This window comes from Neovison vison, chromosome 3 (assembly GCF_020171115.1).
Source record: "Neovison vison isolate M4711 chromosome 3, ASM_NN_V1, whole genome shotgun sequence".
NCBI lineage: Eukaryota > Metazoa > Chordata > Mammalia > Carnivora > Mustelidae > Neogale > Neogale vison.
Genome location: NC_058093.1, coordinates 135,924,284 through 135,939,899, shown reverse-complemented (window position 1 = coordinate 135,939,899; position 15,616 = coordinate 135,924,284).

The following is a 15,616-nucleotide window of genomic DNA, read 5'->3' as shown; positions in this document are numbered from 1 at the left end:
ATCACTAGCTCTTGCTCAAACCAGAAGGCATAAGAACCTCAAGGCCACAAGCTTGCTGGTTAAGTTTTCAATTAAGGACTGGTCTGAAAACCTTCAGTGGCAAACCACTTGGGAGCTCTGTCACTTTAGAGAGCTTTACCTTTACTTAATAGATTTTCACTTCACTTCACTTCAGCCTTTTGTGCCTGCAAGATTCATTCTTCAACTCTGTGAGACAAGAACCCTGCAATCCTGCAACAATATGGCAAGAGTATGCTTAGTTTTGTAAGAAACCACCAAATTCTATTGCAAAGTGGCTGTACCATGTTTTATTTCCACTAGGAATGAATTAGGATTCCTATTGGTCCATACGCTTACCACTCAAAAGATGTGTAGTGGTATCTTGTTTTAGTTTCTATTTTCCTGATGACATATGACATGGAGCATCTTTTTTCATAAGCTCCATTCACCATCTGCAAATCTCCTTTGGTGAAATATCTATTAAGATCTTTGGCACATTTGTTAATTGAGTTGTTTGCTTTTCTGTTAAGTTTTAGGAGTTCTTTGTATATTTTGGATAACAGTTCTTTATCAGATATATTTTTTTTGCAATATTTTCTCCTACTCTGTGATTTTTCTTTTCATTCTATTGACAATGTCTTTTGCAGAGCAGGAATTTTAAATTTCAATTAAGTCCAGCTTATCAATTCTTTCTTTCATGATCAATTTTATTGATCTTTTCAAAGAACCAGCTTTTTGGTTTTGTTGATTTTTCTCTATTGATTTCTTGTTTTCAATTTCATTTATTATTTCTTTTGTTTTCTGTTTACTTTGAATTTAATTTGCTCTTCTTTTCTCCACTTTTACAAAGTGGAAACTTAGATTACTGGTTTTAGATTTTTCCTCTTTTCTAATATATGATTTCAATGTTATAAATTTCCCCTTAAGCACTACTTTCACTGCATCATACAAGATATGTACACAAAAAAAAAAGATATGTACACAAGCATGTATAATTGAATACATTTTTGCTAGTACTATTTTGAATGAACTGTTATATGTTATATCATTTAAGAGTAAGAAAATTAAACATTTTTGTCTTATTTTCATTTATTCCTTTCCTGCTGTTTTTTCTTTCTTTATATAGGTCTGAGTTTCTGACTTATATCATTTTCTTTCTAAATGAGTTCTTTTAGCATTTCTTGCAAAGCAGGTCTAGTGGTGACAATTATTTTTTGTTTGCTGAGAAAATTATTTCTCTTTCACTTTTGGAGGATGATTTTGCAAGATACAGAATTCTAGGTTGGTGCTTTTATTCTCTTAACACTTTAAATATTTCACATTACTTTCTTCTTGCTTTCATGATTTTTGAGGAAAAGATATATATCTATATCTATATCTTTTCCTCAAAAATAGATATATACATATCAATATATATATAGATAGATCTATTTTTGAGGAAAAGATATAGATATATCTATATCATCTTTTCCTCAAAAATAGAAAAAAGATATAGATATAGATATAGATAGATATCTATATATAGATATCTATATATATATAATTCTTATCTTTTTCCTCTATGGGTAAGACAATTTTCCCCCTTTGGCTTCTTTCAAGATTTTTCTTTATCTTTACTTTCTGTGGCTTGGAAATTATATGCTTATGTGTAGTTTTTTGGTCATTTATGTGCTTGGTGTTCATTGAGTTTCCAGATCTGTGGTTTAGTGGCTGACATTAGTTTGGGGGGATTCTCAGTCATTACAATTTCAAATGTTTATTCTGTTCTTTTCTCTCTTCTCTTCTCATATTCTCACTACATGTACACTATAGCTTTTGTAGCCACCCTACAGTCCTTGGATATTCTGTTCTGTTTTTTGTTTTTTCTGACTTTGTTCTTTGCTTCTTTGGTTTTTGAGACTTTTCTTGAGATACCTTCAAGCCCAGAGACCTTTTTACCTCATCCATGTCCAGTCTATTATTAAGCCCATCAAAGGCATTCTTCATATCTATAATAGTGTTTTTTTTATCTCTAGCACATCCTTTCTGTTCTTTCTTAGAAATTCTATCTCTTTGCTTACATTGCCTCTCTTTTCTGGCCTGCTGTATACTTTATCCACTAAAATCATTACCATATTAATCAAAGTTATTTTAAATTCCTGGTCCTATCATTTCAATATCTCTGCTATACCTGAGTCTTGTTCTGATGCTTGTTCCGACTCTTCAAAGTGTGCTTTTGCATTTTAGAATGCCTTATGTCTTTTCTTGATAATTGGAGATGAAGTCCTGTGTACATGAACTACTGTAAATAGGTCTTTGGTAATAGGGTGGTAAGGTATATGGTAGGGGTAACATTGTATAGACTATGATTGGGTCTTAACCTTTTGGCAAGCCTGTGCCTCTGTTTCATGAACTTTACATGTGCTTCTCAGTACTTCATCTCTTAAGCAGAACAGGATGGCTAGAATGTGCTGAAGTTGGGTATTACCCTTTTCTCAGGAAGATGCCATGTAAGTAGAATATATACACTGAAGAAAAAAGGGCCAAGGACTGAAACCAATGACATAACAGCATCTATAGGTAAAAGAACTCACAAAAACGACCTCATAGAACTGTTATGGAAAATGGGGCTATATCTTGATGACAGGGAGGAAACATTGTACATTGGTAGGAGGATGAGCACTGGAGCTCAACAGGCAAGAACTTGGATCTTTGTTCTGCAACCTACTCGTTGGTGCCTAGGGAAACTTATTTAAGCTTTCTATTTCTTTCTTTCTTTCTTTCTTTTTTTTTAAAAGATTTTTATTTATTTATTTGACAGATCACAAGTAGTCAGAGAAAGAGAGAGAGAAGAGGAAGCAGGCTCCCCACTGAGCAGAGAGCCCGATGCAGGGCTTGATCCCAGGACCCTGAGACCATGACCTGAGCCAAAGGCAGAGGCTTTAATCCACTGAGCCACCCAGGTGCCCCAGCTTTCTGTTTCTTGTTATCTGCAACCATCATGGGATGACATGGCCACTACAGTGTTGTAAAGATCAGTGTGACAAAAACTCAAAATAATATTTGGCTATAATTGACATCAACAAACGTTAGTATTACCATGGAAATGAAGAAAGAGATTACATAATTCATGGATAGCCCCATACCAGATAGTTCAAAAGATACAACAGAAATTACATAACTTGATATTTGCTCAAAAAAGAGAAGAGGTTTTAGTTCAGTAGAGACATATGGGTCAGTGGATACATATTTCTTTATATTGAGGAAAGGACAATTTACCTAACTTATCCTTATCCTTGGTAGAAAAGAGTCTAAAAAATACAAAATATTTTAGAAAAGAGACCGATAATCTTGGGTAGGGACCAGGGACAAGACATAATTCATAGCCAGTCATTAAATAGTGGAGTTCTGAATTATCTTCTTTTTTCCAATTATCTCTTTCTATAGATGATTTCATGTTGCTGCCAGCTTCCACTGCTATCACATATTTGTAACATCCAAATGTTAACATCCAGCTCCATATTTCTTTTAAGCTCCAGGATCACATATAAGTGTCTACTCAATTTTACAGTTTGAATGTCTCAGTGATATCGCAAGCTTAACATGAATGGCCCCACCATCAATTCAAGAGGAAACTAGAATCCCAGGAATCTAGATATAATTTCTTTTTATCAACCTCCACAGAGAGACAATGTTTTACTAGGTGCTGTCAATTTTACCAATTTCTCATCTCCACCCAATCTCAATCATCATTATTTGGACTCTGGTAGTATTCAGTATTCAGTATTCAGTATTCAGTATTCAGTATTCAGTATTTCCTGAATCTATTCTTGCCTTCTCTGTCCTTGTCCCTGTCCATCCTATCCAGTCTTGACACAGTATCATTGTACTAACATGCCTCTGTTCTCCCACTTCTCTGATAACATTTTTAATGACTTGCTATGGCTTTCAAGATAAAGATCAAAATCTGTAACATGTCCTCTAGTGTTGTCAATGATATGACCCCTATCTTTCTCTATAACTGTCATACCCTGCTAAGTGTATATATATAGTGCTTAACATATAATATACTGGTAACAAATATGTTAAATGAATAAAGAAATCATATCCTTATAAGGTTTATTTTCAAAGTGGGAAGGTACATATATAAGGGAGGGGGGAAATAAATCCTAACACCCAAGAAAGATTTTCTGGGTAAAAGAAGAAATAGATTTTCCACTTTTTCTCATCAAGTTACTTTCCTTCCACTTGAAGAATTGCTGATGATGAGGTCAGTGAAGTCACCTTGACCAGACTTCTGCCTAATTCTTGAACTCATTCTAAAACTGTTGGATGAAATAGGTTTTTTTTTTGTTTTTTTTTTTTTTTTGGTCATCTGATACTTGAAAACCTAAATTCACTTTTCTATAGAGATTTTGATTTGGAAAAAAATATATAAATGGACCTCAGGTAAAAGTAAGAAAAAGAAAAATGAGATTTGGGACAATACAATACTAAAACTTTTCTGAAAATTTATATAAAATTTCTGTTTTCTTTGAGTATGGAAATTATTTTGGTTTTAAGATATGTATATATATCTTACCTCTCTCTCTCTCTCTCACCAGGTTACCATATATATGGATATATATAAAGAGAGAGAGAGCGCTCTATATAAGTGAGTGAGGCCTAGAAATGGGTGTTTGGTGCCCTTAAAACTGATAGGGAGAAGGGAGATGAAAAAGTTAATCTTGTTCAGAGACTGGATATAGTTAAAAAAAGAAAAAAGACTACAAAGCCATGAGGAGAGGTTGTCACAAAGGGGGTTTCTGAGACACTAGATGAAATAGATGAACTTTGGGAACAGTGGTGGTTGACATCCTATCCTATTTTGATGTTGAATTTGATTCTCTTTTGTTACTTCTCCTTCCTTTCTATCACCTCTTCAGTCTTTGGTAAGACTTATTTTAAACCATTAAAAATTAGAGCAAACCTCATCTTATCTCTGCCTAAAATAGACATGAGGAACATGATCATAGTTTGGAGGAAGGCAGGACATGAGTCAGTCAGAGGACCTTGTGTGATAGACCCAGAGGCTATGGAGTTGAAGACTGATAGATTATAGGGTATAATATATAATATCCACTACCCCTAACACCCAGATTCAAAGAAAAATTCAAGGAAAAAAATATGTAGAAGTAAATGTGGAAGAGTTTTGAAGTTCTTTTATTTGGAAATTAAAGCTAAATGTGAACTCAGAATCTCATTCCTTGTGCTAAAATGGTTTTTGTTGAACTTGAAGAATGACCTTGAAAAAAAAAAAAGACTACTATACAACATTTTTTTGGACAACATATATAAGTCACAGAGCATGGAGCTGTGTCTCAAGTTTACTGTACCAAATACAGGAAACAAAGACAAGTGCTGTTCATTCTTACATGCTGTCATGGTACCCACAGCGGGTGACCAGCCAGCAAGCCACTCTGGTGTCTGTCTTCTTGGGAATAGGTCTTAGGATTCTTATGAAAACTCACTTTTCATGATGTTCTAGCACAAAAATTCAGAAGCAGCTGTGTTCTGGTCTGGCAGTTTTGATCTGTGCAGTGTTTTTTGTTTTATTTTGTTTTTGTTTTGTTTTGTTTATGTTCTTTGTTTTTTGTTTTTTTTTTTTCCCTAGCCACCCCAGCACATGGCATTTTTCAGGATGACCCACTGAGATGAAGACTGATGGTCAGTCACTTTTGTAATAGAAATCAGTCTCCTGTGCACCAGGTTACCACCATTAACATTTCTCAACTCTCTGTGGGATAGATTACTGATGCTTTTCGTGAGCTTTCTGACCTTGTCTTAAGCTTTACAATCCACCATGATGAATTTGTAGGGTAATGGTGACTATGTATGAATTGTATAAGAGAGATAAATGGACATCAGATGTTGACAAAGCAGAGAAAAAAATATTGTTCTCGACACCTTTTGTTAGCAAACGCATGATTCACTATAACTCTTCTTTAGTGACTTACCTATAAATCTTCTTTTCTCACTTAATAAAATGCCCCCTGTTGCTCCTTCTAGGCCAACACCATGTTTTTGTAATACATTATTAAAGCCATGCCAGGCTCAAGAGGAAGTGTGCTTGGGGCTTCCTAGCAGTATTATTTTACCTTCCACTTCTACAAAATGCTCTAAGGGTTCCAAGGACATATTAGTTCCCTTCTGCTTTGTTCCCTTCTGATTGTTGGTAAACAACCAGAGCTACCAAAAGCTTTGGAGGTGGATGTGTTTCTTCCATAAAGGTCTCATATATTTTCAATAAGGTTTGAGGAAAACTATAACAAACAGACCATAATACTTGAGAAAATGGGGGCTGTTTTTTTTTTTTTTTTAATTAAGTTCAAGAGAACCATTTATATGAGAGTCCTGGACCTCCAAAATTGGTTGAATGTTACTAATACTTTGTAGCTCTTTTGCTAGCTGGCTTTAAAGAGACATATTACTTTTTATCCTCCAAAATGTATGTGATTTATTTTTTCTCATGGTGTTTTCTTTTTTTCTCAGACCAAAGCAAGTTTGTGCACATAAGTCATTTCAAGTGAATTTATCTGTTATATGTGGACTCTACTGTTTATAGTCAAGAACAGCATGGCCTTCACTCTTCTTTAGGTTCATGGACCAACTGTACTTGCTGCAGAGTGTCCATGACCACTCCCAAATCTTATTGGTTGAAATTCAGAACCAGCTTCATCAAAGTATGATAGGCCACATGCATTGCAATAGGTCAAGACATCCATACTTTATTTTTTTTTAAGATTCTCAGGAGGTTTTTTTTTTTTTTTTTTTAATATCCTGCTAGTTTTGGAACCACTGAACAAGACTCTGAGAGATGTATAGTTTTGGTTTTTGAAGATGTGGAGAAATAACAATGAAAGGAAGGATGGTAGCAACTCTCTGAGTTCTTCCTTAAAATAAAATAGAGATTTGGCCAATCTGGCCTATGTTGTGTTATGATGATAGGAGAAAACGAGACTGAAAAGAGAGTTGAAGCCAGATAAGGTTCATCTAAAGACCCTATGAACAATTGTGATTTTTTTTTTCTATAAGCAGATGGTACTTAACATGTTTTTCTTGAGGTAGGTGACTTAATTAGAGCTCTTCCTCAGGAAGATAGATTTGGCTGTAAGGAGTTGTGTTGATGGCAGAAAATATTTTAGAAGAAAGGCTATCAGCTTGGAGACTTTAGAAGTTCAGGCAAGGGGTAATAAGGACCTGACCCCAGAAAAATAAGGTTTTCATTAGATAATAGGAGGCAGAAACATGAGACCTTCTGGCAAACTGAATAGAATAATTCTAGGTAACTTCAAAATTGCCACACAGAAAATAATGAAGAAAATGAAACAGTTCTGTCATGCAATATAAACATGTCACTCCCTCAAAGCCTGTTATCCTAATATTACATGACAGCGTCCTCTGGGTTATTTTTCCATTACAAGAAGTTGCAGGAACTGATAAGCCTGTGACTAATTTAAACTGTAATTGTTGCTTTGTCTCCATGCAACATACTTTGTGTTTCATTTCCTTTAAGTAAACAACATAAAGAATTACAGTCAAGTTCAATACTAGGAGCCTGATTCCCAGAAACAGAAGAGGGCTTGAGAAAGGTCTCTGGCTATAAGCAACTGTGATCCGCAAATTCTCATTCTCCATGGATGATGGCATGTTGTCATCGTGGGTGAGACCTCGTCCCAGCTTCTGTGCTCCTAGATTGAGTGAGGTCTTCTGATGCTGATGCCAGTGAAGGACATAAACTAAACAAAGAAGACATGTATCATTGAAGGGGACTGCTGGGTTAATAGATCATGAAAAATTCATTCGGAGGAGAGATATCATAAATCATAGAATGTTAGCACTGGAAGGGATTATAGAAATCACCTGGTTAAATATAAGTTTTAGAGTCAGTCTAAATTGGTTGTGAATCTCCAGCTCCCCAATGTACTAGACACATGGCTTCTTATTTTTCTAGTTACCACTTCTCTGAGATAGTTTCTTCATCTGTAAGATGGAGACATAGCCATCTCACAGAATTACTATAAGGATGAAATATGTTAATAAATGGAAAGCTCTTAGCCCAGTATATGGCAAACACTCACACCCAACACAGGTTAAAAATAAAACCAGGGAAAAAAGAAATAAAAACAGGATGATACCTCAGGTTTCCTGAATGGGGACAGGGGGTCCTACCACAGTGCCGAAGCATCCTCTCTTCTAATCCCGCTTGAAGCTAATTCTTCCAGAAAATTCCCCCCAATTATATAGACATTGCTTTCTACATCAGATTGTTTCCATCATTACTAAAGAGCTATTAAAGTCAATGCTATAATCAATCATTAAAAAATATATTGAGTACCTACTCAATAAAAGGAACATGGTTTTTATGATAAATGACATGTCATCATTAAAAATTTAATTATTATCTATTGCCCCACAAAATATTAATCATCATTATTATTTTTTAACCAGAATTAAGAGACACTGTTCTCTAATGAAGTGCTCTGGGATTTGACTTGTGGGTAGAAATCAGCCCCTTTGGCAAGGGTACTAGTCATTGCTAGAAGGATTCAGTTGCAGTTTGAAAAGGCACATTCTGGTTATTTAGAATAGACCTATGGAAGAAGCATGCAGTTTATTCCAGTATCAGAAATTATTATCACATTAAACAAAAAACTATCAGTAATATGTGGTAAAGAAAATACAATGTCAAAGCAAAATAAGAATTATGTGGGGAGAGAAAGGGAAGGAAGCAATATCAGCAGAGTAACCAGTCTCTGGGTATAGACCTTTGGCCTTTAATTCCTTTTTTTTTCTTTTTTTTAAGATTTTATTTATTTATTTGACAGAGATCACAAGTAGGCAGAGAGGCAGGAGAGAGAGAGAGAGGAGGAAGCAGACTCCCTTCTAAGCAAAGAGCCTGATGTGGGGCTCGATCCCAGGACTCTGGGATCATGACCTGAGCCGAAGGTAGAGGCTTTAACCAACTGAGCCACCCAGGCGCCCCTGGCCTTTGATTCTTAAGACAATTCCAGAGGATGAGTACTTATTTTTATTCACATTTTATTGAGGAGGAAACTAAGGCGCAGACAGGAACTTGCCATACTCACAGATAGTATGTGGTAAGTCATAATCTGAACTCTGGAGTTATTTTACTCTAAAACTTTCATTCTTTGTTTGTCTAAATAATGTTTGCATTTTTTGACACTGAGAATCCTAAATTTTCAGGGCATAAAGATAACAGAATTAAAATGTGCCATAAATATTTATTTGTTTTTCCCACATTACGTATAAAAGCCTTTCAGAAGAATAATACTATTTCACCATCACCACTATGACTGCTTGAAATGATTATGTATTCTTTTCATATACCATCCCATTTCTTCTTCCCCATTATAAAAATTGAGTGATTATACTGTATCTGTACTATCTGATACTATAGCCTCTATAATATATGGTCCCTCGCTTTTAATTCTCAATTTGTTCTAATTCTGCAAGAAACTATATAGACCCCCGGTTTTTACGTTGTTGTTTCTCTTGTAATTTTCGTTGTCTGAAGCTTGCTCTCTAATAGATTCCATGCAAATGTTCTCAGGGAAAAATCTTTCCTGAATTATTACATGTTGTATGTTCCCTTTATATTGGAGGTCAGTATTTCTGAATAAAAAAGTGTGGTTCATATTTTTCTTTCTTGAGTATTTTAATTATTTTACTCCATTTTCTTTGGAAATAAAATTGCTATAAAAGATTCTAATGACATAATTATTTAGCCTTTTTATATAACTGATCTTTATGTCTAGTTACAAAAGGATTTTTCCTTTTCTTTTTAATTTTAGAAAGCTTTCTTGAATTATTACTGTTTTTCTGGTTTTTGTTGTTGTTTCCTTTTTCAGAGCCTTCCATTAGCTGTAGGTTAGGTCTTCTTTCTCTATCTTCAATATGCATTGATCTCGATAGATTCATGTTCCCCTCTTTCTTTTTAATCTTAAAAATTTTCTGCCTTTCAATCCTCTTTTTAGCTGAGTAAATTTTATGATGTGTTTTTCACTGTTGCATTCCTTCTAGGTTACTCTCCATATCTAAAATGTTTTTCTTTTCTTTTTTTTGCCTTCTAATTTCTAGGTATTGTTTCTAATTCTGAGATGTGTTTTTCTTCCATGTGATGTATTATTTCCTTAAATATTTTAAGCTCATTTTAAATTAATATATTATGGTTCTGATCTGTTATGAAATATACCTCTTTAGTATATTTTCACTATCTATAAGGAAGGTATTCTGCCCCTTGCTCTCTTATTTTTTTCCTTTAAAAAATTTTTTTTATTAACATATAATGTATTATTAGCCCCAGGGGTACAGGTCTGTGAATTGCCAGGTTTACACACTTCACAGACTCACAATGTCCATAACCCCACCCCCCTCTCCCTTCCCTCCCACTCCCCAGCAACCCTCAGTTTGTTTTGTGACATTAAGGGTCTCTTATGGTTTGTCTCCCTCCCAATCCCATCTTGTTTAATTTATTCTTCACCTACCCCCTAAACCCCCCATGTTACATCTCCATTTCCTCATATCAGGGAGATCATACGATAGTTGTCTTTCTCCAGTTGACTTATTTTACTCAGCATAATATCCTATAGTTCCATCCACGTCATTGCAAATGGCAAGATTTCATTTCTTTTGATGGCTGCATAGTATTATACACACACACACACACACACACACACATAGCACATCTTCTTTATCCATTCATCTGTTGATGGACAGGACATCTAGGTTCTTTCCATAGTTTGGCTATTGTAGACATAGCTTCTATAAACATTCAGGTACACGTGCCTCTTTGGATTGATACTTTTGTATCTTTAGGCTAAAAACCAGTTGTGTAATTGCTGGGTTGTAGGGGAGCTCTATTTTCAACTTTTTGAGGAACCCGAATGCAGTTTTCCAGAGTAGATGCACCAGCTTGCATTCCCACCAACAATGTAGGAGGGTTCCCCTTTCCCCACATTCTCGCCAGCATCTGTCATTTCCTGACTTGTTAATTTTAGCCATTCTGACTGGTGTGAGGTGATATCTCATTGTGGTTTTGATTTGTATTTCCCTGATACCGAGTGATGTGGAACACTTTTTCATGTGTCTGTTGGCCATCTGGATGTCTTTTTTACAGAAATATCTGTTCATGTCCTCTGCCCATTTCTTGATTGGATTATTTGTTCTTTGGATGTGGAGTTTGATAAGTTCTTTATGGATTTTGGATACTAGCCCTTTATCTGATATGTCGTTTGCAAATATCTTCTCCCATTCTGTCAGTTGTCTTTTGGTTTTGTGACTGTTTTTTTTGCTGTGCAAAAGCTTTTGATCTTGATGAAGTCCCAATAGTTCATTTTTGCCCTTGCTTCCCTTGCCATTGGCGATGTTCCTAGGAAGAGGTTGCTGCAGCTGAAGTTGAAGAGGTTGCTGCCCATGTTCTCCTCAAGGATTTTGATGGATTCCTTTCTCACACTGAGATCCTTCATCCATTTTGAATCTATTTTCATGTGTGGTGTAAGGAAATGGTCCAGTTTCATTTTTCTGCATGTGGCTGTCCAATTTTCCCAACACCATTTGTTGCAGAGACTTTTTTTCCATTGGACACTCTTTCCTGCTTTGTTGAAGATTAGTTAACCATAGAGCTGAGGGTCTATTTCTGGGCTCTCTATTCTGTTCCATTGATCTGTGTGTCTGTTTTTGTGCCAGTACCATACTGTCTTGATGATGACAGCTTTGTAATAGAACTTGAAGTCTGGAATTGTGATGCCACCAACTTTGGCTTTCTTTTTCAATATTCCTCTCACTATTTGAGGTCTTTTCTGGTTCCATATAAATTTTAGGATTATTTGTTCCATTTCTTTGAAAAAAAAAATGGATGGGATTTTGATAGGGATTGCATTAAATGTGTAAATTGCTTTAGGTAGCATAGACATTTTCACAATATTTTTTCTTCCAATCCAGGAGCATGGAACATTTTTCCATTTCTTTGTGTCTTCCTCAATTTCTTTCATGAGTACTTTATAGTTTTATGAGCATAGATTCCTTGCCTCTTTGGTTGGGTTTATTCCAAGTATCTTATGGTTTTGGGTACAATTATAAATGGGATTGACTCCTTAATTCCTCTTTCTTCTGTCTTGTTGTTGGTGTAAAGAAATGCAACTGATTTCTGTGCATTGATTTTATATCCTGACAATTCACTGATTTCTTGTACAAGTTCTAGAAGATTTGGAGTGGAGTCTTTAGGGTTTTCCACATATAGTCTCATATCATCTGCAAAGAGTAATAATTTGAGTTCTTTGCTCATTTGGATGCCTTTAATTTCTTTTTGTTGTCTGATTGCTGAGGCTAGGATTTCCAGTACTATGTTGAGTAACAGTGGTGATAATGGACATCCCTGCCGTGTTCCGACCTTAGTGGAAAAGCTTTCAGCTTTTCTCCATTGAGAATGATATTTGCGGTGGGTTTTCCATAGATGGCTTTGATGATATTGAGGTATGTACCCTCTATCGCTACACTTTGCAGAGTTGATCAGAAAATGATGCTGTACTTTGTCAAATGCTTTTTCACCATCTATTGAGGGTATCATATGGTTCTTGTTCTTTCTTTTATTAATGTATTGTATCACATTTATTGATTTGCGGATGTTGAACCAACCTTGCAGCCCTGGAATAAATCCCACTTGGTTGTGGTGAATAATCCTTTTAATGTACTGTTGGATCTTTTTTTTTTTTTTTTAAAGATTTTATTTATTTATTTGACAGACAGGGATCACAAGTAGGCAGAGACACAGGCAGAGAGGAGGAAGCAAGCCCCCCGCTGAGCAGAGAGCCCGATGCGGGGCTCGATCCCAGGACCCTGAGATCATGACCCGAGCTGAAGGCAGAGGATTAACCCACTGAGCCACCCAGGCGCCCCTGTACTGTTGGATCTTATTGGCTAGTATTTTGGTGAGAATTTTCGCATCTGTGTTCATCAAGGATATTGGTCTGTAATTCTCTTTTTTGATGGGGTCCTTGTCTGGTTTGGGGATCAAGGTAATGCTGGCCTCATAAAATGAGTTTGGAAGTTTTCCTTCCATTTCTATTTTTTGGAACGGTTTCAGGAGAATAGGAATTCTTCTTTAAATGTTTGGTAAAATTCCCCTGGGAAGCTGTCTGGCCCTGGGCTCTTGTTTGTTTGGGAGATTTTTGATGACTGTTTCAATCTCCTTACTGGTTATGGGTCTGTTCAGGTTTTCTATTTCTTCCTGGTTCAGTTTTGGTAGTTTATATGTCTCTAGGAATGCATCTATTTCTTCCAGATTGTCAAATTTGCTGGCATATAGTTGCTCATAATATGTTCTTATAATTGTTTGTATTTCTTTGGTGTTGGTTGTGAGCTCTCCTCTTTCATTCATGATTTTATTTATTTGGGTCCTTACTCTTTTCTTTTTGATAAGTCTGGCCAGAGGTTTATCAATCTTATTATTTCTTTCAAAGAACCAGCCCCTAGTTACCATAATTTGTTCTACTGTTTATTTTTTTGTGTATGTTTGTTTGTTTGTATTTCATTGATTTATGCTCTGATCTTTATTATTTCTCTTCTCCTGCTGGGTTTAGGCTTTCTTTTTTGTTCTTTCTCCAGCCCCTTTAGGGGTAGGGTTAGGTTGTATATTTGAGACCTTTCTTGTTTCTTGTGAAAGGTTTTTATTGCTATATATTTTCCTCTCAGGACTGCCTTTGCTGTGTCCTACAGATTTTGAACCATTGCATTTTCATTATCATTTGTTTCCATGAATTTTTTCAATTTTTCTTTCATTTCCTTGTTGACCCACTCATTCTTTAGAAGGATGCTCTTTAGTATCCATATATTTGGGTTCTTTCCAAATTTCCTCTTGTGATTGAGTTCTAGCTTCAGAGCATTGTGGTCTGAAAATATGCAGGGAATGATCCCAGTCTTTTTGATACCAGTTGAGACCTGATTTATGACCCAGGATGTGATCTATTCTGGAGAATGTTCCATGTGCACTAGAGAAGAATGTGTATTCTGTTGCTTTGGGATGGAATGTTCTGAATGTATCTGTGCTGTCCATCTGGTCCAGTGTGTCATTTAAGGCTTTTATTTCCTTGTTGATCTTTTGCTTGGATGATCTGTCCATTTCCATGAGGGGAGTGTTAAAGTCCCCTACTATTATTGTATTATTGTCGATGTGTTTCTTTGATTTTGTTATTAATTGGTTTATATAGTTGACTGCTCTCACGTTAGGGGCATAGATATTTAAAATTGTTAGACCTTCTTGTTGGGCAGACCCTTTGAGTATGATATAGTGTCCTTCCTCATCTCTTATTATAGTCTTTGGCTTAAAATCTAATTGATCTGATATAAGCATTGCCATCCCAGCTTTCTTCTGATATCCATTAGCATGGTAAAATGTTTTCCACCCCCTCACTTTAAATCTGGAGGTGTCTTCGGGTCTAAAATGAGTTTCTTGTAGACAGCATATTGATGGGTTTTGTTTTTTTTATTCATTCTGATACCCTGTGTTTTTTGATTGGGGCATTTAGCCCATTCACATTCAGGGTAACTATTGAGATATATGAATTTAGTGCCATTGTATTGCCTGTAAGGTGACTATTACTGTATATATTCTCTGTTCCTTTCTGATCTACTTTTAGGCTCTTTCTTTGCTTAGAGGACCCCTTTAGATACTTCCTTTAGAGCTGGTTTGGTGTTTACAAATTCTTTTAGTGTTTGTTTGTCCTGGAAGCTTTTTATCTCTCCCTCTATTTTCAATGATAGTCTAGCTGGATATAGTATTCTTGGCTGCATGTTCTTCTCATTTAGTGCTCTGAATATATCATGCCAGTTCTTTCTGGCCTGCCAGGTCTCTGTGGATAAGTTTGCTGCCAATTTAATACTTTTACATTGTATGTTACAGACTTCTTGTGCTGGGCTGCTTTCAGGATTTTCTCTTTGTCACTAAGACTTGTAAATTTTACTATTTAATGATGGGGTGTGGACCTATTCTTATTGATTTTGATAGGGGTTCTCTGTGCTTCCTGGATTTTGATGCCTGTTCCCTTTGCCATATTAGGAAAATTCTCTACAATAATTCTTTCCAATATAGCTTCTGTTCCCCTCTCTCTTTCTTCTTCTTCTGGAATCCCAATTATTCTAATGTTGTTTTGTCTTATGGTATTACTTATCTCTTGAATTCTCCCCTCATGGTCCAGTAGTTGTCTCTCTTTTGCTCAGCTTCTTTAGTCTCTGTCATTTGGTCTTCTATATCGCTAAGTCTCTTTCTGCCTCATTTATCCTAGCAGTAAGAAACTTCATTTTTTATTGCACCTCATTAATAGCTTTTTTAATTTCAACTTGGTTAGATTTTAGTTCTTTTATTTCTCCAGAAAGGGCTTTAATTTATCCAGATAGGGTTTCTCTAATATATTCCATGCCTTTTTCAAGCCCAGCTAGCACCTTGAGAATTGTCATTCTGAACTCTAGATCTGACGTATTACCAATGTCCATATTGATTAGGTTCCTAGACTTTGGTACTGCCACTTGTTCTTTTTTTTTGTGGTGAGTTTTTCCACCTTGTCATTTTATCCAGATAAGA